General features: G+C 48.2%; 1 protein-coding gene and 1 long non-coding RNA gene across 8 annotated transcripts in view; one reads left to right on the top strand and one right to left on the bottom strand.

Annotated features, from left to right (window-relative positions):
- LOC146053730 (uncharacterized) overlaps positions 1-25,274 on the top strand; it is a 116,235-nt gene that overhangs the window by 53,850 nt on the left and 37,111 nt on the right. The gene's annotated exons all lie outside the window — the stretch shown is intronic.
- Positions 3,890-6,556, bottom strand: LOC146053729 (uncharacterized). Its single transcript, XR_014467760.1, has 3 exons — positions 6,459-6,556; positions 5,805-5,981; positions 3,890-4,040 (listed from the first exon to the last, which is right to left on the bottom strand). It is a non-coding gene; the product is annotated as an uncharacterized LOC146053729 (long non-coding RNA).

Below are 25,274 nucleotides of genomic sequence, written 5' to 3' on the forward strand. Positions count from 1 at the left end.
CTTGTGTTGACCCTATGACCCATACCCGTCTTATGCTGGGCATACACTATGCAATGTCTGTCAGACCAACAGATATACGCTATGAGATAGTAGTGTATGGCCACATGATCCGGTTTCCTTCCCTGTAGAGGGAACATTTCCCCATGCCTCCCCTGTGACAGAACAGGTGAAAGGATGGGCGCTCAGTTTGGAATGTTGGAAAATGTCTCTTGCCCGACAGGCCGATCATCGCTTATTGGTTGCAGCTACCCAATGCACTCATTGGCCGGATCCACTGATAATCAGCCAGTCAGGACAATGATTGCATAATGTATTTATATGTATTACAGGAACTTTTCTTGTATGAAGTAAAGGGACGCTGTTTGTAACCATATGTTCTTGTAATCACATTACACTCTTGTTACAGTACATGTTTGTTACAGCCTTGACCCATGTTGGATGAAGTGTGTAAACTCTTACAATCACGGGACACACTGTCTGTATTATGGATGTTTCTGAGTAGTGCCTGGGTGCACCATGCGATGCCCGGAACTGCTCCGTACTGTGGATGCGTCTGCCGGCTTCTTCCTTCATAGTAGCTTTCAGATGGAAACTGATTCAGACGTATCTTCTGTACCCAGCATGAAGTGGGTCCGAGCCCAGATACTAATGATGACTGCAGTGGGCGGGACAGGCTTTCACGTGTGGATTGTTAGTGTACACGGGAGACTCCCGCATTACCATATGGAATTCAGCAATGGCGCGGATGAGTCAGATTTACACCCTCTCCCGGTGACAATATACATATTATTCAGTTATTTAATAGACCAAATTTTCAATTGTTTTTTTCTCATTTACCCACATTCCAATGTCCATGGGGGAAGCCTTGTTATCTGTGCAGAACAATCAATAACATATTCTGAATATTCGCTTACTGATTTGTGATGACCCGTCACCGTGGCAGCACCTGACCGTAGCCTGGTGACTTACCTGGGTATCCAGTAAGTGAGGTCAGATATCTGTAATGTGCTAAATCAGCCTCACTATCCACGCTCACCCGAAGCGTGGAGAGCCCCGCGAGGGGTGGCGGTACGCGTCCTACAACCTTTTCATACCCCCACTATCCACTTCGGCATGGAGTTGAGAATAGAATAGTGTGGCGAGCGCAGTGAGCCGCGCGAGGGGACACGCATACCTTCACAGCTATCCGCGTCCCCTCGCGGGCTTCACAGGTGTCAGCATCCGCTCGCCACGCTTCGGGCTCAGTGCGTGGCGAGCGGACGCTGACACCTGTGAAGCCCGCGAGGGGACGCGGATAGCTGTGAAGGTATCAGCGTGCGCTCGCTACGCTCGCCACACTATTCTATTCTCAACTCCACGCTGACGTGGATAGTGGGGGTATGAAAAGGTCGTAGGACGCGTACCGCCACGCTTCGGGTGGCCGTGGATAGTGGGATTTACACGGTCCACAGCTGTGGCGTCCACTAGTGGCACTGAGGGTGGGTTTCAATAGTGTTCCCCTAGGGCCACCTAAATTTAAATGCTTTTGCGTCTAAATTTAGATGTACCCCTTCACCTAAGTAAATCCAGACGCATTTGCGTCTGGGTTTACAAGCCCCAACACCTTTGCGGCTTGCAAGGCGCCTGTATTCTAACGCTTTAGCGTCTGAATCCAGGCTTTACGGCTTCTTAGCGGTTATCTATGTGACTCCAGATTCAAACGCAGTTGCGTCTGAATCTCGCGTACAGTTTAGAAGCCCCGGCATCGCTGTGACGGGGTGTGCACTTTAACATACCCCCGTTGTCAGCGGTGCCCAGGCGCTGCCTATTTCACTGTGGAACTACAAGTGCCACAGTGACATTGACCTGTCAGCGCTGCTGCTGGCCGGCCGCTACGCTGTTTACATACAGCTAGAGCGGCACAAGCTCAGTCAGACAGAGCTAGAGCGGCACGCGCACGGTTAATCAGAGCCTCTGGCAGGCTGCCAAGTTTCATAGCTAGAGCGGCACGCGAGCCTCTGCACTTCCGGCGCCGTGAAACTACACAAGTACCATAGACGCTGTGCGCATGCGCACAGCATCTATTCTACTAGATTGGGGGGTCTCCCAACTGCCACCCCCCGCAGCGGGACAATGCCTGCCGCGGGTGGGACAGCGGGACAGGACCCGAAAATCGGGACTGTCCCGCTGTAATCGTGACAGTTGGGAGGTATGGTATAACCATCCAGCAAGCAATCCCGTACATGTACTTGGTGTCACCTGAACGCAGCAGTGATCTCCCAGGCGAGAGAGAGGGTGAGGCGAGAGAGGGTGGAGAGAGGGAGAGAGAGGGGAGAGAAGGTGGAGAGAGAGAGAGAGGGTGGAGAGAGAGGGTGGAGAGAGAGAGAGAGGGTGGAGAGAGAGAGAGAGAGGGTGGAGAGAGAGAGAGGGTGGAGAGAGAGAGAGAGGGTAGAGAGAGGGTGGAGAGAGAGAGGGTGGAGAGAGAGAGAGAGGGTAGAGAGAGGGTGGAGAGAGAGAGGGTGGAGAGAGAGGGTGAGGCGAGAGAGAGGGTGGAGAGAGAGAGAGAGGGTGAGGCGAGAGAGAGAGAGGGTAGAGAGAGAGAGAGAGGGTGGAGAGAGGGTGGAGAGAGAGAGAGGGTGAGGCGAGAGAGAGTGAGGGTGAGAGAGAGAGAGTGAGGGTGAGGCGAGAGACAGGATGAGGCGAGAGAGAGAGAGGGCGAGAGAGAGAGAGGGTGAGGCGAGAGAGAGAGAGGGTGAGGCGAGAGAGAGAGAGAGAGAGGGTGAGGCGAGAGAGAGAGAGGGTGAGGCGAGAGAGAGAGAGGGTGAGGCGAGAGAGAGAGAGAGAGGGTGAGGCGAGAGAGGGTGAGGCGAGAGAGAGAGGGTGAGGCGAGAGAGAGAGGGTGAGGCGAGAGAGAGAGGGTGAGGCGAGAGAGAGAGGGTGAGGCGAGAGAGGGTGAGGCGAGAGAGAGAGGGTGAGGCGAGAGAGGGTGAGGTGAGAGAGGGTGAGGCGAGAGAGAGGGTGAGGCGAGAGAGAGAGAGAGGGTGAGGCGAGAGAGAGGGTGAGGCGAGAGAGAGGGTGAGGCGAGAGAGAGAGAGGGTGAGGCGAGAGAGAGAGGGTGAGGCGAGAGAGAGAGGGTGAGGCGAGAGAGAGAGGGTGAGGCGAGAGAGAGAGAGGGTGAGGCGAGAGAGAGAGAGGGTGAGGCGAGAGAGAGGGTGAGGCGAGAGAGGGTGAGGCGAGAGAGAGAGAGAGAGAGAGAGAGGGGGGGTGAGGCGAGAGAGAGAGGGTGAGGCGAGAGAGAGAGAGAGGGTGAGGCGAGAGAGAGAGTGGAGAGAGGGTGGAGAGGAGAGAGAGGGTAGAGAGAGAGAGAGGGAGAGAGAGAGAGGGTGGAGAGAGAGTGTGGAGAGAGAGAGGGTGGAGAGAGAGAGGGTGGAGAGAGAGAGAGAGAGGGTGGAGAGAGAGAGAGAGGGTGGAGAGAGAGAGAGAGGGTGGAGAGAGAGACAGAGAGAGGGTGGAGAGAGAGAGAGAAAAGTAGAGGGGGTGTGGAGGAGGGGAAGTGAAGGAGAGGAGGGGGGAGTGGAGGAGCAGAGAAGGGGAGGGGGTGCGGAGTATAGAAGGTGAGCAGGAGGGAAGCAAGAGGAGGAGGGGAAGCAGAAGAGGAAGGGGAGCTGAGGAGTGAGAGGAAAGAAGAAAGGAAAGTAGGGGAGGGGGTGAGGAGTATTGGAAGCAAAAGAAAGGAGGGGGAAACAGGAAAGGAGGAGGGGGAGCGGAGGAGGTGGTTGGGGAGCTGAGGAGGAGGGGAGAACAGAGAGCAGGAGCAGACAAGAAGAGGGGGAGAGGAGGAGGAGAGGAGGCATGGAGGAGGTGCAGAGAAGGGAGCGCAGTGCAAGCTGGTGCTGGGTACCTCCTGTGACAATCAGCAGCGATGGTAGCGATGATTTTGCTGCCCCTGCTCCTGGGCAGACTGGGTCTGCTGCACTTTCTCTTCTTCTGTGCTAGTCATCTCTTCCTGCTCCATCTCCCCGGCGCTGGGTCTTCTCTTCCTGTACCCCAGCACAGGTTCACTGGCAGTCAGAGAGAGAAAAGTGTGGGGAAATTGGTGAGGAGAGCAAAAGAGGGGAAAGGGAGAGCTGGGGAGAGGAGGAGAGGGATCAGAGAAGAAGGAGCAAAGGAGTGGAGGAGGGGGATCAGAGAAGGAGCAAAGGAGTGGAGGAGGAGAGAAGCGGACATGTAGAGAAGTAGCACAGAAGGCACTGTGTACCTCTTGTCATTGGTGCTGCATGGTACATGATCAGCAGCGATTGAAATGCTCCTCCTCCTCCGACGAAAAGTGGTGGGGAGGAGAGAGAGAAGGGGAGCAGAGAAGAGGAGGAGGGGCAAAAGAGAGGAGGAGGGAGAGGAGTAAGAGGAGGGGGAGCAGAGTAGAGGAGGAGAAGGGAGAGCAGGAGAAGAGGAGAGGGGTGAGGAGGAGGGGAAGTGCAGGAGAGGAGGGGAGGGGGAGCGGAAGAGAGGGGAAGCGGAGAAGTGAGAGAAGGGGAGGGGGTGCGGAGGAGATGAGGTGAGCAGGAGGGAAGCAAAGGAGAGGAGGAGGAGGGGTAGTGGAGGAGGGAAAGAGATGTGGTAGCTGAGGAGAAGAGGAGCGGAGACAAGGAGAAGGGAAAGCAGGGGAGGGGTGAAGAGGATTGGAAGCAGAAGAAAGGAGGGGAAGCAGAGGAAAGGAGGAGCGGAGGAAGGGAAGCTGAAGAGAGGTTGTGGGGGAGGAGAGGGGGGGAGGAGAGGAGGAGGGAGCGGAGGATGGAGAGTAGATGAGGAGGAGGTGGGGGAGCTAAGGGAAGGAGTAGGAGGAGTGGAGTGGAGGGAAGGAGAGGAGAACGGAGAGCAAGAGGAGAAGGGAGAGCAAGAGCAGAGGAGGGAAAGTGAAGGAGAGGAGGAGGGGGAGCATAGGAGAGGGGGGAGAGGTGAAAGCAGAGAAGGGAGAGCAGGAGAGGGGGTGAGGAGAAGGGGAAGTGAAGGGGAGGGGGCTGAGGAGGTGTGGAGATGGAGCAGACGTGCGGAGAAGGGAGAGCAGTATATGCAGGCGCTGTGTACCTATTGTAATCGGTGCTGCATGCTACATGATCAGCAGTGATGGAATGCCGGGTTTTCTGCCCCTGCTGCACTCCCTCCCCTTCGGTGCTAGTCATCTCTTCCTGCTCCATCTCCCCATCGTTAGGTCTTCTTTTCCTTCACCCCAGCATAGGGTCACTGGGGGGGAGGGAAAAAGAGAGAGAGAGGGAGAGGGGGGGAGAGAGGGAGAGAGGGAGAGAGAGAGGGAGGGAGAGAGGGAGAGAGAGAGAGAGAGAGAGAGAGAGAGAAAGAGGGAGAGAGAGAGGGAGAGAGAGGGGGAGAGGGAGAGAGAGAGTGAGTTGTGGGGAAATTGGTGAGGAGGAGAGAGATAGAGGGGAAAGAGAGAACAGGGGAGAGGAGGGGGATAAGGGAAGAAGGAGCGGAGGAGTGGAAGAGGAGAGGGGGCAAAGGAGCGGAAGAGGAGAGGGAGCAGAATAGAGGAAGCGGAGGAGGGGAAGCAGAGGAGAGGGGGGGGATCGGAGGATGGAGAGTAGATGAGAAGGTGGTGGGGGAGCTGAGGAAAGGAGGAGGAGGAGGAGAGAAGAAGGGAGAGCAGGAGCAGAGGAGGGAAAGTGAAGGAGAGGAGAAGGGGGAGCAGAGGAGAGGGGGTGAGGAGGATGGGAAGTGGAGGAGAGGAGGTGGAGTGAGGAGGTGTGGGAGAAGGAGCGGACATGTGGAGAAGGAGCGGAGAAGGTAGAGCAGTATACACAGGTGCTATGTACCTCTTGTCATCGATGATTCATTCTACATGATCAGCAGTGATGGAAACACCATGTTTTCGGCCCCTGCTCATGGGTCTTCTGAACTCTTTTTTCCCCAGTGCTAGTCATCTCCTCCTGCTCCAACTCCATGGCGCCGAGTCTTCTCTTCCTGCACCCCAGCACGGGGTCACCGGCAGTCTGAAAGAGAGATAGAGAAGTGTGGGGAAATTGGTGAGGAGGAGAGAGATAGAGGGGAAAGAGAGAGCAGGGGAGAGGAAGATAGGGGTTGTGGAGGAGGGGGATCAGAGAAGAAGGAGCTGAGGAGGAGTGGAGGTGAGGAGGAGTGGAGGTGAGGAGGAGGGGGGGCAGAGGAGGATGGGGAGCAGAGTAGAGGAAGAGTTAGAAGGGAGAGCAGAAGAGCAGTGGAGGGGGAGAGGGTGCGGAGGAGGGAAGCATAGGAAAGGAGGAGGGAAGCAGAGGAGGGGAATCGGAAGAGAAGGAGGTGGTAAGGGGTAGCGAGGATTCAGTATGAAATCCCGGCGTTCAAAATCCCGACAAGGGGGGGGACGTGGATCGTCCCCCCTTGCGGGCTCTCTGCGCTTGCCACGGTGGTAAGGGAGCGAATATATGCCCAAGACATACTCTTCGCCAGTCGTGACCGAAGAGTGCACTCACATAGAATCGGTCGCAGGTGGGGATACTGCAGCATCTGTCGGATAGGGCACCTCTCTCCTCCTCAGCGTCGTTCCCAGCAGCGTTGGGCTGTGTTCTCTGCCGCAGCGCCCTGGGGGCGGAGTTGGGGCAGCTCTCTCCCCGCCTGTATCCTTCCCGTCTATGTTGGGCGGTGTCCTGAGAAACGTCCTGGGGGTCCTCAGTGGCAGCAAGGTTTTAGTAGCATCCTGAAGGGGAGGGAAGAGGAGGAAAACATCCATATTTAAAAAAAATAAAATGCTGGTCTACAACAGTATGTAAAAATAGCGGCATAGTGAGTTTAGGAGAATCCTGTTCAAAAACTTGCAAAGAGATGGTGCCAGTGTGCACGCTCAGAGAGCAGATAAAGGGCGGGAAGGGGATTAAAAATAGGTCCTGGCATTTAAAGTACACAGGCCCACCTTGGTGTCAATAGTGTCAACACATTTGTGCGCGATCGCTCAGGAAAAGAGGGTGTGGACACTCAAAATTGGCCTTGTGTATTGTTCCACACCATATACCACTTCTACACATTCTGCAACAAAATAATAGACCCCATTATACTTGCCCCTTACACATTATGCCAAACGTATTGAGCCAAAATTCACATAATGCCACGCGGATTGAGCCAAAATTCACATAATGCCACGCGGATTATTCTTTATTCCCAGCGGTGGCAGGCGGCATTTCAAGGAAAAAAAACCTAACCCCATTGCACCTACCCCACACTGTCCCCCCATCGCACCAGCCCCACACTGTAGTCTCCCATCACACCAGCCCCACACTGTAGTCTCCCATCACACCAGCCCCACACTGTCCCTATCACACCAGCCCCACACTGTAGTCTCCCCATTGCACCTGCTCCACACTGTAGTCTCCCCATTGCTCCAGCCCGCACTGTAGTCTCCCCATTGCAACAGCCCCACACTGTCACCATCGCACCAGCCCCACACTGTCTTTCATCACAACAGCCCCTTAAATTGTAAGCCATCAAAATGTCACCCTTATACTGTATGTAGAAATGGAGGAGGGCGGCTGGTGCAGCAGTAAACGGGAGGCCGAGGCAGCAGCGTGGGAGGGTGGAGGAAGGAGAGGCAGTCAGGACATGGTGGCAGCGGGGGTAGCCGGCGACATCATGCAGCAGTCTGACTGTACTCACCACCAGACGGTCCACACCAGGGCAGCGCTGCAGGGCTGACCAGTCTCCTCCTGTGGTCCAGGCGGCGCAGCTCCCGGAAGTACGCGTCCACTGTCCTGTGATCTGGAAGACGGGGCAGCTGGGAGGCGGCACACGCGTATTGGCTCCTCTGTCAATCACAGGTCATGTGTACATGTGTCCAATCCTCACAGACAAGGGCGGGCATACAGCCTATCTAGCAGGCAAAGAAGAGGAATAGGTACAGCGCTGCACTGAATATAGAAATATTTAATAAAAATTATTCACAATAAAATACAATATTACATTTAATAATACACACAAGACACACACACATAAAACATGCAATCTCCTTAATTAAGGTTAGAACTGGTTAGTAATCATTAGGTTTGCAATTGCATATATTATATGCTCCAACTTTGAGCCAGTTAGTGGATTTTAGTATAGTTGAGAGTTCAAGTCCCCACACATGTGCACATTAAATGTGGTTATACTTAATTGTAATCCAGGGGTATTGTGGCTTGTGACATCAGCGATGAAATTCTCCGACCCTTCTCACTTAGGTCATATCCGAGATGTTTTTCAGTCATCAGCGATACACTTCTCCTGAGGAAGCCGCTGATCGTTTTAGGCGGAGAAACGTGTTGAGGGGACCACCAGGCTGCTATTGTACCCAGCAGATTGAAAAACATCTCGGATTTGGTCTTCTACTACTACTAGGGGTTTATGGTAATCCCCCTATTGGTTACAGCAGCAGCACTGAATAACAATCAGCGCTCAGTATCATCCTGTGGAGTTTTCTTATCTAGCAGGCAGCCCAGCCCTAGAAACAGAATGTATTCCTAAATCACTCACCAAGGTAACCCATTGTACTAACCTAGTGCACGCACTACTCGATTTGTCATACACTGTTCCCAAATCATAGTTTGATAAGCCGCGTGGTCGCATTGTCCCATTTGGGATGCTGCACCTTAGAAGGGACTAGGGTTGGACTGGCCTCTAGGGGTACAGAGGGAACCCCGCAGTGGACCCACCTCATCCTCTAGGGACCCTTATTCATACTGTGCAGCTGAATTATACATATGTTACATTATATGGCACAACACCGTGACGTTCAGTGTGCACGCAGGTGTGATACATCGGAGCGGCCCATCGCTTTATAAGGATTGTTGCGTTGTGTACCCAGCTTTAGAGAATAACTATAGAATTGTGCTAGATAATTAGTAGTCAATAAATAATATAAAGACCCCAGCAATTGTAACGCAGGTAATTAACTATACCTGTGTGCGCTTAGTAAGGTGCGCTAGTTAATCCACTAAGCTTCCAGATGCATCTGGCAGGTAAGCGATGTCAGGAGGCTGATTCTAATCGTGTAGTTGGGGTAGAGATTGTAGTATGTATTCCCACACACACGTGCGCAAACATACGTTGCTAAGGTTGGCGATCGATGGGCTGCATTATTATTATTATCATCCTTTATTTATATGCTGCACCAAGGGATCCAAAGCTACCAATACAAAGTACATTACAAATAGGCAAAACATCGATGGTTTGTGATGCTAGAGAGCTGCTGTTGGTAGATGCGGCCCATTGGGGGCAGTGCTAAGCTAAGGACTCTGCAAAAGATGGCAGAGAACCATCAGCCATCGATGGTTAACAACCAAATACATATTACTTTTTACGATTAGAGGAATGGAAGGAGAAACAAGGGGAAGACACTAGTTAATCAAAAATGGTGGGGGAAGTAGGTGTTCTTCCCTACAGAAGGGACAACCATCAATTGGTGCAAACCATCGATGGCTCACTGTTTATAATTCCATACCATCAAGGTTTTCCACTGATCACACCATTGATAATTACCCCCGTGGGTGGCCATCCATTTGTCATATAGACAAGGATTATATATATACTAGGTGATTCATCGCGCCCTACGGGCGCTCATCACACTGTCGTAGGGGCCTGCGCCCCCTTAATTTGTGAACATTTGTATATGAGAAAGATGGTTAGAATTGTATGAAAGATGGCCTGCATTGCAACTTGAGTTATAGGTGAAATGTGTTAAATAGAGAGCATATGATGTGGAAGGGGGTGTGTCTTGTTTTGTTTAATTAAAAAGCGGTTACAGAGTAAGATGTACATTGATAGTGTGGTACAGTGACATTTGTGGGTGTGGGGGGGGCTGTGTGTGCATGTTGTTTAGGTGTGTGTGTTCAATAGTATAGTAGGGTGTTTCTGAGTCAGCGGCTCCCCACTGGCGGAGGTCACGACACAGGAAAACAGGAGGCTGGGTAGTGATCGGGGGGTCCGTGAATTGCGGGAGGGGGGGGGGGGGGGGGCACGGGGCGCGATAATTCACCTAGTTGGTTATATATTCTTGTAGAAGGATGGTAGGATGTTGCTGTCATTCAGAATGCATTTACATAAACAGTAATAGTAGCAGGTAAAGGTCTGACTTAAAACACCTACAGTGAAACAGAACAGGTGTTATATATTATACAAAGAATTGGTTGATGATGTGTAGGTGGACGTGCACATAGTTCATAGTTGTCACTGGAAAAAAATTGCTACAAGAAAAAATCAACACAGAAAGTTCAACACATGTGGCACTTCATCGGTGTCCATGTCGACACATGAGAATGAATATGAAAACATTCAAAAAAAAGAAAAATAAATCTTCAAAAACTCATGTCAACCTTTTTCATTGTCGACCATAGCCGTGCCAGTGTTTTGCATGTGCTATTTAATCCTGGGGTTGCCGTGAATCGCGCGCGGGGGTGGGGGGGGAGGGAGGAGGTGAGGGGTGTCCGCGAATCACGGGAGGAGGGGTCGTGGGTGGATGCCGTGAATTGCGGGAGGGGGGGTCGCGGGGGGGGGGGGTGTGTGGGTGCCGCGAATCGTGGCACCGTGAACCGTGGGAGGGGGGGCCCGGGGGGTTGTCGCGAATCGTGGGAGGGGGGATCGCGGGAGTCACCGGGTGTGCTGCGAATCGCCACAAGAAAAAATCAACACAGAAAGGTCAACACATGTAAATGTTGACATAAGTGTGGCATTTCATTGGTGTCCATGTCGACACATGAGAATGAATATGAAAACATTGAAAAAGTGAAAAATAAATCTTGTCAACCTTTTTCATTGTCGACCATTATTATCCAGCTGCAACTATAGCATAATAATAGAGCCGCGCTGTACTCTCAAAGTACTGAGATGCGCTTTTAGAGCAATCCCACCTGGTTCCCTGCTAACAGGGACCCGGGGGCATACTTACCCCTGTAGCTGCTGTACGCGCCGAGGCTTGCGGTCCGCGAGGCGCGCTGCATGCAGCGGCGACGGGGACCCCGGAACGGTGGTTCTGTCAGCCAGGTTCCGGAGGCAAGCTGCAAGCAGCTGCAACCGGTCCCTCAACAGCGCCCTCGTCGCAGGCAGATAGGGACAGGGACTATCTGCCTGTGTAGATCTTAAAAATCCGGAAAAATAAAGAAAAAATTAGAAAAGCCCAAGAGTGAGCTAACAATGCGCCCAGCTCCCGCAGGGCACATGCTAAGACTGCCTAGGAGAGGAAGTAGAAGGGGAGGAGTTAGTCACTGTTAATTTATTCTAAAGTGCCCAAGCTCCCTGTGGTCGCCCTTCTATTCCCCACTGTAACTCTCCAGTGTCACCTAGTGGAGGAAAGAGAAATAATGATGCAGCTGATAAACCTCCCATTCTCGGGTTACATACATGAGGATAAGATTGAATTAAGCACAAAGATGATAACAAGAGCCGGATGCCCCCCGACAGTCACTATACCGACATTGGAATCCCGACTGCTAAATGCCCGATGAGCCACCGAACCTGCACGGGGCTTCTTTGCGCTCGCTCCCTTGTCAGAGTACCGGTAGTCAGTAAATGTTAGGTAAAACCACAATTAGAAGCCAAATTACAGTATAAGTTGGCTGGGGGCGGGGTCTAATGTTGAGTCTGTTCCGCCACACCCCCTGAAAGCGGCCTGCGGTTGCTTCTCCCAGAGAGGATATTGACAAAGAACCAAGCAATCATCTCCCGGCATTATGCTGTAAAACAACAGAAACTGCTCTAAATGCTTCTTAATCTTCTTCTTTTATCTCTGTCCAAGACGATGGATCCCTAGATCATGCACATGACATTCTAGGGCAGTGGTTCCCAACCGTGGTCCTCAAGTACCCCCAACAGTGCACGTTTTCCAGGTCACCCAGCAGGTGCACTCATTATTCAGACACATTTTAAAAGATCCACAGGTGGAGCTAATTATATCACTTGTGATTCTGTGTGGAGACCTGGAAAATGTGCACTGTTGGGGGTACTTGAGGACCAGTTGGGAACCACTGTTCTAGGGCAGTCATGTCCAACCTGCGGCCCTCCGGCTGTTTGCGAAACTACAAGTCCCATCATGCCTTGCCATAGTTTTGCTATTAGCGAGTGCTAAAACTATGGCAAGGCATGCTGGGATGTGTAGTTTCACAGGAGCTAGAAGGCCGCAGGTTGTACATGCCTGCTCTAGAGCGTAAGCCAGTTTTGGCAGTCACATACAGTAGGTGGGGTCTAATGAACGATACGACCATATTGCTAACACTATCAGTTCTTATACTACTACTCCCAGCATCCGCCGCCATACACTACTTTCCTATATACAGTTTCCCAGAGTGTTTGTGCCACAATAAATATAACAAAAGGCATTGTAACCCCTCCGCATCATTTCAGCCGAGTCGGGTGCGGTCCCAAAGGGCCACCCCGGGGGGGGGGGGGGGGGGGCGGTGCAGTGTCCGCAGGTTGGGGGGGGGGGGGGGGGTCACAGGCAGCCTGCACTGCTGTCTGCTATACCCTGCAGACAGCAGTAGCAGAGGAGGTGAATGGATGCCTGTGAGCGGCATCCATTCACCTCCCGGACAAGGGGTGGACGGGGGCTGGGGGCAGCCCAGCAGATTACCTTAGTGCTGGGCTTGCCCCCAGCGCAGCATTCCGGGTCCTGGCGGCGGCGATCGGAGATGACATAATCTCCAAGCGGCAGGGGGGATGCGACAGTGGTGTAAAAGGGTGCAAACGCAGGGTCACACCCGGCTTGAAGCAGGGATCAAAAACCCGGATGCGACCTGGCGTTTTTGGTATAAAAGGGGTACTATTAACAAGTCTATGAATCTGATGTAGATCACTTTTCTTTGTGGTTACAACATACTTCCCTCCAATTGAAAACTACAGTCAGGAAAATTACAGTAGGATGCGCCAAGCGCCTTTGTAAGGGGCGCGTCACACAGTGCCCAAAGGGCGTGTCTAACTCCACATGGAGCAGTACGGATGGTGTAATGGTTAGCATTACTGCCTCACAGCACTGAGGTAATGGGTTTGATTCCCACCATGGCTCTAACTGTGTGGAGTTTGTATATTCTCCCCATACTTGCGTGGGTTTCCTCCTGGTACTCCAGTTTCCTCCCACAATCCAAAAATATACTGGTAGGTTAATTGGCTTCCAACAAAATTAACCCTGGGGCAGGGACTGATGTGAATGTTCAAGTATTCTCTGTAAAGCGCTGTGAAATATGTGTGTGCTATATAAGAAACTGTTAATAAATAAATAAACCTATGGGCGTGTCTATGCCTAAATGCTTCTTGTGAGATATTTCTATAGAACATTAAGTCTATAGAATTTTTGAAAGTTTTTTTTTTTTTAAAGAATGATTTTTATTTCAAAGCATCATATAGATAGAACCATACATTGCCTGAATAAAAGTATGCAGACTTCCAGCAACAGTACAGAAAACTAAATGTAGAGGGTGATTCAGACCTGCTTGATTGGCTGCAAGTAACTTTTTCGGTACATCTTTCTAGTATGGCGTGGGACAGTGGTTCCCAAACTTTTTTTAAATCCCAACACCCAAGAGCAGTGGTTCTCAACCTCGGTCATCAGGACTCCCCAACAGTGTACATTTTCCAGGCCTCCATGCAGGATCACAGGTGAAATACTTTGCTCCACCTGTGATCTTTTAAAATGTGTCAGTGAATAATGAGTGCACCTGCCGGGTGACCTGGAAAACGCAGACTGTTAGGGGGTCCTGAGGACCGAGGTTGGGACCCACAGACCTAGAGAGAGTATCAGAATTTTTTTCACAGCAGCACTAGGCTAAAAGTTTCTTTATTGAAAAATGCCAAAAAAAATATATATTTAGTTGATTGTTTATATCGTACTTAAAAGTAATTATGTGGTGAGGCAAGTGATTCACTTCTGTTATCACATATTTTACGATTGGCAGCCACCAGCACTGATTTTGCCTATTATTTTGACCATAATTATAATTACATGACCAGATTAATGTTTTATTCTCAAGACACTGGCCCTTATTCTGATCGGTGCGGATATTCCCGCATTCTTACGGAGCGGTCCGCACGCCACGGTGTTCTGCCGCGTGCGGCCATCGTCCGTAGAAACGCCCACGGGTCCTCCGCATTCGGACGGACTCACTCTTTAAGAACAGGGCGTGTTTACGGACGACATACAAACCATGCGTGTGCGGGGGAAACAGTCAAATTCTGCACGGTATAACAGAGTATTACAGAGTATGCTCGGGAATACCGCATCCAAACGGGAGCCAAGCGGTGCTACCGCACGTAAGCGGTGTATTTACGCCAAACAACCCACTATTATGTCAATTCTGCAATACATCACATGACCCACTTATTCAATTACCTATCCTCATAAAAAAATGCTTATTTGGAATTGGAATCAATTAGATGCCAATATATCCTTACAAGCATGCCTAACACATGCATTGCACACATTAACCCTTACAGCAATTGAAGTGCAATGGTTTGTATTAGACCCTGTGTTAAATATTGTAAACAATCTACACATATACTGTTTAATGTGCAAAGAAAACCAACAACTTTGAACTTGCATAAATTATTTATTACGAAGAACAATTAACAATTACATCTCAAAAAAAAAAAAAAAAAACATTAACCCCTTCCTGACAGAGCCAGTTTTTGCGTTCCTGACAGAGCCCTTTTTTTCAAATCTGACATGTCTCACTTAAGTGGGGATAACTTTTTTTTGCTTTTACTTATCCCAGTGATTTTGAGATTGTTTTTTCGTGACACATTGTACTTCAAATTAGTGGTAAATTTGGGTCGATACAGTCTGTGTTTTTTTGTGAAAAATACCAAAATATCGTGAAAAAATGGAAAATTTAGCGATTTGCAAAATGTTAAATTTTCTGCTTGTGAGACAAATAATCTTACCACTCAAAATAGTGAATAACTAACATAGACCATATGTCTACTTTATGTTGACATCATTATTTCAACTTCCTTTTAATTTTTTGGGACACTAGGAGGCTTACAATATGAATAGCAAATTCTCAAATTTTCAAGAAAATTTCAAACACTGATTTTTTTAGGGACCAGTTCAGTTCTGATGTGACTTTGAGGGACTTGTATGTGAGACACCCCCATAAATGATGCCATTTCAAAAACTGCACCCCTCACAGTATTCAAAACAGCATTTTGGAAGTTTGTTAACCCTTTAGGTGTTTCACAGGAATTAAAACAAAGTGTAGGTGAAATTTAAAAATTTCATTTTTTTTGCAGATTTGCAATTTTAATACATTTTTCTAAGGAACACAGTACATTTTACTAGAGAAATGTGACTAAAAATTGATTCCCCCAATTCTTTTGTTTTCATGAATATCCTATATGTGGCCCTAGTGTGCACGGTGACCAAACCACAGGCTTCATAATAGAAGGAGCACCTACTTGATTTTGGAGCCTCCTTTTTATGAGATTATTTTTTAGGCACCATGTAGGTTTCTAGGCACCATAAGATGCTAAAAGTTAGGAACCCCCCCACAAGTGACCCCATTTTGCAAACTACACCCCTCAGGGAATTCATCTAGGGGTATAGTGTACATTTCAAACCCCCAGGGGTTTCACCAATTGTGGTACAACTGGGCAGTGAAAATGAAAAATTATTTTTTTTACACAAAAATGCAGTTCTGGCTCAAAATTTGTCATTTTCAGAAGGTATGAAGGAGACAAAGCACCCCAAAATCTGTGCCCCAATTTCTCCCGAGTACGGCAATGCCTCACATGTGACCAAAAAATACCAGTTGGGTGCATGGCAGGACTCAGAAGGGAAGGAGTGATTTTTGGATTTTGCAGCACAGATTCTGGTGGAATGAATGGTGGGTGCTATGTTGCACCAATACAGTGGAACCCCCCCACAAGTCACCCCATTTTGCAAAGTACACCCCTCAGGGAATTCATCTAGGGGTATAGTGTACATTTCAAACCCCCAGGGGTTTCACCAATTTTGATACAAGTGGGCAGTGAAAATGAAAAATTACATTTTTTTACACAAAAATGCAGTTCTGGCTCAAAATTTTTCATTTTCAGAAGGTATGAAGGAGAAAAAGCACCCCAAAATATGTGCCCCAATTTCTCCCGAGTACGGAAATGCCTCACATGTGACCAAAAAATACCAGTTGGGTGCATGGCAGGACTCAGAACGGAAGGAGTGATTTTTGGATTTTGCGGCTCAGATTCTGGTGGAATTTTGGTGGGTGCTATGTCGCATTAGCAAGACCCCCCAAGCACCAATACAGTGGAACCCCCCCACAAGTCACCCCATTTTGAAAACTACACCCCTCAGGGAATTCATCTAGGGGTATAGTGTACATTTCAAACCCCCAGGGGTTTCACCAATTTTGATACAAGTGGGCAGTGAAAATGAAAAATTACATTTTTTACACAAAAATGCAGTTCTGGCTCGAAATTTTTCATTTTCAGAAGGTATGAAGGAGAAAAAGCACCCCAAAATCTGTGCCCCAATTTCTCCCGAGTACGGCAATGCCTCACATGTGACCAAAAAATACCAGTTGGGTGCATGGCAGGACTCAGAACGGAAGGAGTGATTTTTGGATTTTGCAGCTCAGATTCTGGTGGAATTTTGGTGGGTGCTATGTCGCATTAGCAAGACCCCCCAAGCACCAATACAGTGGAACCCCCCCACAAGTCACCCCATTTTGAAAACTACACCCCTCAGGGAATTCATCTAGAGGTATAGTATACATTTCAAACCCCCAGGGGTTTCACCAATTTTGATACAAGTGGGCAGTGAAAATGAAAAATTACATTTTTTTACACAAAAATGCAGTTCTGGCTCAAAATTTTTCATTTTCAGAAGGTATGAAGGAGAAAAAGCACCCCAAAATCTGTGCCCCAATTTCTCCCGAGTACGGCAATGCCTCACATGTGACCAAAAAATACCATTTGGGTGCATGGCAGGACTCAGAAGGGAAGGAGTGATTTTTGGATTTTGCAGCTCAGATTCTGGTGGAATTTTGGTGGGTGCTATGTTGCATTAGCAAGACCCCCCAAGCACCAATACAGTGGAACCCCCCCACAAGTGACCCCATTTTGCAAACTACACCCCTCAGGGAATTCATCTAGGGGTATAGTGTACATTTCAAACCCCCAGGGGTTTCACCAATTTTGATACAAGTGGGCAGTGAAAATGAAAAATTACATTTTTTACACAAAAATGCAGTTCTGGCTCGAAATTTTTCATTTTCAGAAGGTATGAAGGAGAAAAAGCACCCCAAAATCTGTGCCCCAATTTCTCCCGAGTACGGCAATGCCTCACATGTGACCAAAAAATACCAGTTGGGTGCATGGCAGGACTCAGAACGGAAGGAGTGATTTTTGGATTTTGCAGCTCAGATTCTGGTGGAATTTTGGTGGGTGCTATGTCGCATTAGCAAGACCCCCCAAGCTCCAATACAGTGGAACCCCCCCACAAGTCACCCCATTTTGAAAACTACACCCCTCAGGGAATTCATCTACGGGTATAGTGTACATTTCAAACCCCCAGGGGTTTCACCAATTTTGATACAAGTGGGCAGTGAAAATGAAAAATTACATTTTTTTACACAAAAATGCAGTTCTGGCTCAAAATTTTTCATTTTCAGAAGGTATGAAGGAGAAAAAGCACCCCAAAATCTGTGCCCCAATTTCTCCCGAGTACGGCAATGCCTCACATGTGACCAAAAAATACCAGTTGGGTGCATGGCAGGACTCAGAACGGAAGGAGTGATTTTTGGATTTTGCAGCACAGATTTTGGTGGAATGAATGGTGGGTGCTATGTTGCACCAATACAGTGGAACCCCCCCACAAGTCACCCCATTTTGCAAAGTACACCCCTCAGGGAATTCATCTAGGGGTATAGTGTACATTTCAAACCCCCAGGGGTTTCACCAATTTTGATACAAGTGGGCAGTGAAAATGAAAAATTACATTTTTTTACACAAAAATGCAGTTCTGGCTCAAAATTTTTCATTTTCAGAAGGTATGAAGGAGACAAAGCACCCCAAAATCTGTGCCCTAATTTCTCCCGAGTACGGCAATGCCTCACATGTGACCAAAAAATACCATTTGGGTGCATGGCAGGACTCAGAAGGGAAGGAGTGATTTTTGGATTTTGCAGCTCAGATTCTGGTGGAATTTTGGTGGGTGCTATGTTGCATTAGCAAGACCCCCCAAGCACCAATACAGTGGAACCCCCCCACAAGTGACCCCATTTTGCAAACTACACCCCTCAGGGAATTCATCTAGGGGTATAGTGTACATTTCAAACCCCCAGGGGTTTCACCAATTTTGATACAAGTGGGCAGTGAACATGAAAAATTACATTTTTTACACAAAAATGCAGTTCTGGCTCAAAATTTTTCATTTTCAGAAGGTATGAAGGAGAAAAAGCACCCCAAAATCTGTGCCCCAATTTCTCCCGAGTACGGCAATGCCTCACATGTGACCAAAAAATATCAGTTGGGTGCATGGCAGGACTCAAAAGGGAAGGAGTGATTTTTGGATTTTGCAGCTCAGATTCTGGTGGAATTTTGGTGGGTGCTATGTCGCATTAGCAAGACCCCCCAAGCACCAATACAGTGGAACCCCCCCACAAGTGACCCCATTTTGCAAACTACACCCCTCAGGGAATTCATCTAGGGGTATAGTGTACATTTAAAACCCCCAGGGGTTTCACCAATTTTGATACAAGTGGGCAGTGAAAATGAAAAATTACATTTTTTACACAAAAATGCAGTTCTGGCTCAAAATTTTTCATTTTCAGAAGGTATGAAGGAGAAAAAGCACCCCAAAATCTGTGCCCCAATTTCTCCCGAGTACGGCAATGCCTCACATGTGACCAAAAAATACCAGTTGGGTGCATGGCAGGACTCAGAAGGGAAGGAGTGATTTTTGGATTTTGCGGCTCAGATTCTGGTGGAATGAATGGTGGGTGCTATGTTGCACCAATACAGTGGAACCCCCCACAAGTCAGCCCATTTTGCAAACTACACCCCTCAGGGAATTCATCTAGGGGTATAGTGTACATTTCAAACCCCCAGGGGTTTCACCAATTTTGATACAAGTGGGCAGTGAAAATGAAAAATTACATTTTTTTACACAAAAATGCAGTTCTGGCTCAAAATTTTTCATTTTCAGAAGGAATGAAGGAGACAAAGCACCCCAAAATCTGTGCCCCAATTTCTCCCGAGTACGGCAATGCCTCATGTGTGACCAAAAAGTGGCAGGACTCAGAAGGGAAGGAGTGATATTTGGATTTTGCAGCACAAATTCTGGTGGAATGATGGTGGGTGCTATGTCGCATTAGCAAGACCCCCAAAGCACCAATACAGTGGAAACCCCCCACAAGTGACCCCATTTTGCAAACTACACCCCTCAGGGAATTCATCTAGGGGTATAGTGTACATTTCAAACCCCCAGGGGTTTCACCAATTTTGATAAAACTGGGCAGTGAACATGAAAAATTACATTTTTTTACACAAAAATGCAGTTCTGGCTCAAAATTTTTCATTTTCACAAGGAATGAAGGAGACAAAGCACCCCAAAATCTGTGCCCCAATTTCTCCCGAGTACGGCAATGCCTCACATGTGACCAAAAAATACCAGTTGGGTGCATGGCAGGACTCAGAAGGGAAGGAGTGATTTTTGGATTTTGCGGCTCAGATTCTGGTGGAATGAATGGTGGGTGCTATGTGGCATTAGCAAGACCCCCGAAGCACGGTGAAATTATGAACCTAATATTCCATAGATGTGTGGTATATTTTAAAACACTCCTTTATACATAGGCCGGGTTTGTCGGGGCAAGTGTCACACTGGAAAATAGTTTGCTTTCTTATTCCCTTTTTATAGCAAACTTTGCACCTTTTTTGTGTCCTGCCCTTTTTTCCAGTGGAGGGGATTTCATCAGGAAAATGCTGCCCTGGTACAATACGGGGGCCAGTACTAGAAGTACTGGGGCCCTCTGCCTGCTGGTTCCCAAATATTAGGCCCTTTATGACTTCCTCTTGAAAGTGCATAAATGTCCCCCTCTGGCCGGTAGAACGGAATAGCACGTAAGCGTTATACAGTGCCATCTGGATGATATACACGGCCACCTTCTTGTACCAGATTTTTGTTTTCCGCAGGGCACTGTACGGCTTCAGTACCTGATCTGAAAGATCCACTCCGCCCATGTACCTATTGTAATCCAGGATACAATTAGGTTTTGAGGTGTGGGTACTGGTACCTCGTACAGGGACGGAGGTGGTACTGTCTCCGTGAATTGTTGTCAGTATAAGGACATCCCTCTTGTCCTTATATTTGACCAACAACATATTTTCGTTGCATATTCCCCTGCTTTCACCCCTTCTCATTACTTGGGCAATGTGCGTTTTTGGGAGGCCTCTTTGGTTCTTGCGCACAGTACCGCAAGCTGCTGTACCTCTTGAACCAAGGGCCTTAAACAGGGGGATGCTAGTGTAAAAGTTATCCACATAGAGGTGATAACCTTTATCCAGGAAGGGGTGCACTAAATCCCAGACAATTTTCCCACTAACACCTACGAGGGAGGGGGGGCATTCTGGCGGTTCAATTCTTGAATCCTTCCCTTCATAAACCCTAAACCTGTGGGTGTACCCTGAGGTGCTTTCACACAGTTTATACATTTTTATGCCATACCTTGCCCTCTTACTGGGAAGGTACTGGCGGAATTTAACCCTTCCTTTAAAATGTATAAGGGACTCGTCGATACAAATAAATTTTTCAGGGATGTACACCTCTTCAAATTTGGCACTGAAATGATCAATGACCGGCCTGACTTTGAATAGCCGGTCAAAGGTGGGATCATCTCTGGGTGGGCACTGTGCATTATCGGTGTAATGTATAAATTTAAGAATTGTCTCAAATCGAGTCCGGGTCATGGCCATACGGTAAAATGGAGTACTGTACAGAACATCTGTACTCCAATATTGCCTAATTTCTGGCTTTTTTACTATGCCCATATGAAACACCAGACCCCAAAACGTCATCATCTCTACTGCATCTACAGGGGTCCACCTAGCAAATGATGACGTGGGGTTTTGAGCAATAAACTGCTGGGCATATAAATTAGTTTGGTCCACCATTAAATTTACAAAATCATCAGAGAAAAATAATTTGAAAAAGTCAATTTCTCTGAGACCTGTGGAATCAAATTGGATTCCTGGCATGGCCAAAAACTCAGGAACCTGGGGCTCAAAATTGTCTGGTGGTGGGGTCCATACGAGATCAATTGTTGGGGGGGGGTCTCAGCTGCTCTACGGGGGCGTCTTTGAGGGGGTCCCTCATCATCAGAGGAGGAAGAGGAGCTTAAGGCGAATCCTTCAAATTCCCCGCTTGCATCACTGGCTGTGTCAGAGTCAGAAGCAAGCAGGGCATATGCCTCCTCCGCTGAATACATTCTTCTGGATGACTGTGATGACATTTGGGAGGACATTTGGGAGGACATTTGGGATGCCATTTTTATTTTTGTGTTACTGGTAGTGAAATGTTTCAACACGTGTATAGTGTAGGGGGGGGGTACAAACTTTATTTCAACCCGGGGGATATGTAGTGTGTATGTAGTGCAGAAAAAAAAAAATACTTTATACCAATAAAAAAAAAATCAAATTGGATTCCTGGCATGGCCAAAAACTCAGGAACCTGGGGCTCAAAATTGTCTGGTGGTGGGGTCCATACGAGATCAATTGTTGGGGGGGGGTCTCAGCTGCTCTACGGGGGCGTCTTTGAGGGGGTCCCTCATCATCAGAGGAGGAAGAGGAGCTTAAGGCGAATCCTTCAAATTCCCCGCTTGCATCACTGGCTGTGTCAGAGTCAGAAGCAAGCAGGGCATATGCCTCCTCCGCTGAATACATTCTTCTGGATGACTGTGATGACATTTGGGAGGACATTTGGGAGGACATTTGGGATGCCATTTTTATTTTTGTGTTACTGGTAGTGAAATGTTTCAACACGTGTATAGTGTAGGGGGGGGGTACAAACTTTATTTCAACCCGGGGGATATGTAGTGTGTATGTAGTGCAGAAAAAAAAAAATACTTTATACCAATAAAAAAAAAAAAAAAATGAAGGGGTTAAAAAAAAAAAATTGAAGGGGTTAAAAAAAAAAAAAAAAAAAGGTCCTGCGTCAAAAATTGAGCACAGATGTTGGTCAGTAACGTCTGTCACTGAACAGCGCTCAAAGGCAACAGGAATTTGATAAAAAAAAAAAAAAAAATAGATCAACCCTGTGCCGAAAAAGCTGATCAGTGATGTACGTCACTGATCAGCGCACAGTGGCCACAGGACACCCACAAAATCACAGTGTGTGTAAAAAAAAAATTAAAAAAAGACCCCACAGCACTCACAAAAAAAAAAAAAGGTGATCAGTGATGCGACACTGATTACCAGTGAGGTGCAGCAGGTGCACAACCTTTGGTGCAACTGACAGGTATATATATATAAAAAAAAAAAAACCTCTGCACCCCCAAAAAAGTTGCTGATCACCTCAGATATAGTGATCAGCACAAAAGGCGGGGGCAGCAGACACAAAATTTAGCACTCTCTGTCACTCTCTGTCACTATCTCTCACTATCTCTCACTATCTCTCACTATCTCTCACTATCTATCACTCTAGGACACTAAAAAACCTGCACCCCCAAAAAGGGGGGGTAGCAGACACAAAATATACACTCTCTATCACTCTCTGTCACTATCTCTCTCTATCTCTCTCTATCTCTCACTATCTATCACTATCTATCACTCTATGACACTACAGCAGCAGCACTGACAGGTATATCTATATATAAAAAAAAACCTGCGCCCCCAAAAAGTTGCTGATCAGTTAATTTATACTGATCAGCACAAAAGGAGGGGGCAGCAGTCAGTTATATCAAAAATATATAGCACAATCTGTCACTATCTCTCTCTATCTCTCTCTCTCTATCTCTCTCTATCTCTCTATAACTATCACACTGCAGCAGCACAAAATATAGCACTCTGTCACTAGGCCTCTCTATCTATCTCTATCTCTCTCTATCTCTCTCTCTCTATCTATAACTATATCACACTGCAGCAGCACAAAATATAGCACTCTCTGACACTATCTCTCTCTCTATCTCTCTCTATCTCTCTCTCTCTCTCTCTATCTAGCTATTACACTGCAGCAGCACAATTTCACAGCACAGGAAGGCACAAGTAGCAACAGGATCCAGGAAGCATCCAGCACACTACTAGGCAGATCAAGCAGTGATCAAGCAGCGATGAAGCAGTGATCAGGTAAGTATGGAGCAAGGATCAGGTCAGTATATGGCGGCAGGTGGCACGGTGACCGCACTGCACGCTATTCCAGACCGGAATGGCGTCTGCAGTGCAGTCACCGTTAGTTTAAACCCCCCTCCATGGCTGTGATTGGTCCGTCGGTCCGACGAACCAATCACGGCCTTTGGGGGCGGGCGGGGTGCGGTGGGGTGACACCAGTGTCACCCTTACACCCCGCGGTGATTGGTGCTGTACTTTACAGCACCAATCACCTCCGATCCCGTGTCACCGGCGAACGTTATTCGCCGGTGACACAGGAAAACGCTGTAATTGGCTGTTCACACTGAACAGCCAATCACAGCGATCGCCGACGGGGGGGCGGCATCGCAGCCCCCCCTGGGCATGCACGGACATGTCTGCTGTCAGGGACAGCAGACATGTTGAAACTGTCACCGCGTCTATAGACGCGGTGACAGTTTAAATCCATGACGTACATTTACGCCATGTGTCGGGAAGTGCTTCCCGACCATGACGTAAATGTACGTCAAATGTCGGGAAGGGGTTAAATAAGTAAATCGCGCAGGTCCTGCAGATCCGCCAGTAGTAATCTTAAATGGTGTTCTGCACGCAGGAGGGCCCCACGAACCCCCTCATCTGCCGGTGTTGTGTCATCTGTGGGCATGTCAAAGGGGCAAAAATTAGTCATGATATTCATGCATACATTTCACATACTGCTACATAAATTGCAGAAATGCTAGGTGACATGTGTATATATATATATATATATATATATATATATGTAGAGAGATAGAGACACACATAGATAAATAGATATGACACACACATATATACATACATGCAAACTTATTTACTATATACTGTGTTTTTTTCCCTCTACCCTTTACTCTGCAGAAGACATAACAGTCATAGTGTTTCTTCTCATTTACAACCCACCCATGACTAACCAATTACAAGCATGTCATGGCCTCCGTCAATAAGAACTTGTCACAATCTCCTCAGTCTAAGTTCAGTGATGGTTCGTGGCATGGGAGTTATGCAAATGTCAGGAATGCACAGTACACATCCTCAAAATCATAATTCAGTCTAAACCAACCTACAATTCTGTGAGGGCAAAAAAACAATCTGAACTACAGGGGGTGTTTAGGTAGAGGAGGCTCCAGGGACACTGGCAACTTGTGACTCCATTCCAAGGTAGGCCGGCCCATACTCCATTTATAGCATACATCCTATAGTTTATAAATAACATTCAACAACAATATAGATTCCACTATATGATGGGTCAGAATCGAGGCTTGCAGCAGGTGAATTTAATCCACAAATGATCCACTCATCCCTTTACTCCAGGATCCTGTTTAACTACAACGGTTATGTGGCAGTCAAAATGGAGCTCCAAGCCATCCCACAAACCTGTGTAATTCAGAGGTGTCCTGGATGAAAGGGATGCCTTGGACACCCCATCTAACCCGTACCAGTATCTGTAGCTACCCACTTTGGGGTCTGTATTAATAGTATTGTACCAAAATTTTTAATCACCAGTGCTACATAACAAATACCAGTCCAACTACTTCATGAATGAAGCATTATGTAAACATACCGATCTGCTGGGACTCCGGGGCCTCACACGCCTCCTCCCCCTCGGATTCTGACACCTCTGGGGCAACCGTGGCCTCCTCAGCCCCCTCCTCCGCCAGCTCCTCCGCCACCATCACCTCCTCCACCTCCTCCGCCACAACCACCTCCTCCACCACCACCACCACCTCCTCCACCTCCTCCTCCGCCACCAACACCTCCTCCTCCTCTGCCACCAACTCCTCTTCCACCTCCTCCACCACCACCTCCTCAGGCACCTCCTCCTCCTCAACCACCTCCTCCACCATCTCCTCCACCTCCTCCACCATCTCCTCCACCATCTCCTCCACCTCCTCCACTTGCTCCTCCACCATTTCCTCCTCCTCCTCCACTTGCTCCTCCTCCACCCTCGCCGCCACCTCCTCATCACGCTC

Source organism: Crinia signifera, unplaced genomic scaffold (genome assembly GCF_055691185.1).
Source record: "Crinia signifera unplaced genomic scaffold, ASM5569118v1 HAP2_SCAFFOLD_190, whole genome shotgun sequence".
Lineage (NCBI taxonomy): Eukaryota > Metazoa > Chordata > Amphibia > Anura > Myobatrachidae > Crinia > Crinia signifera.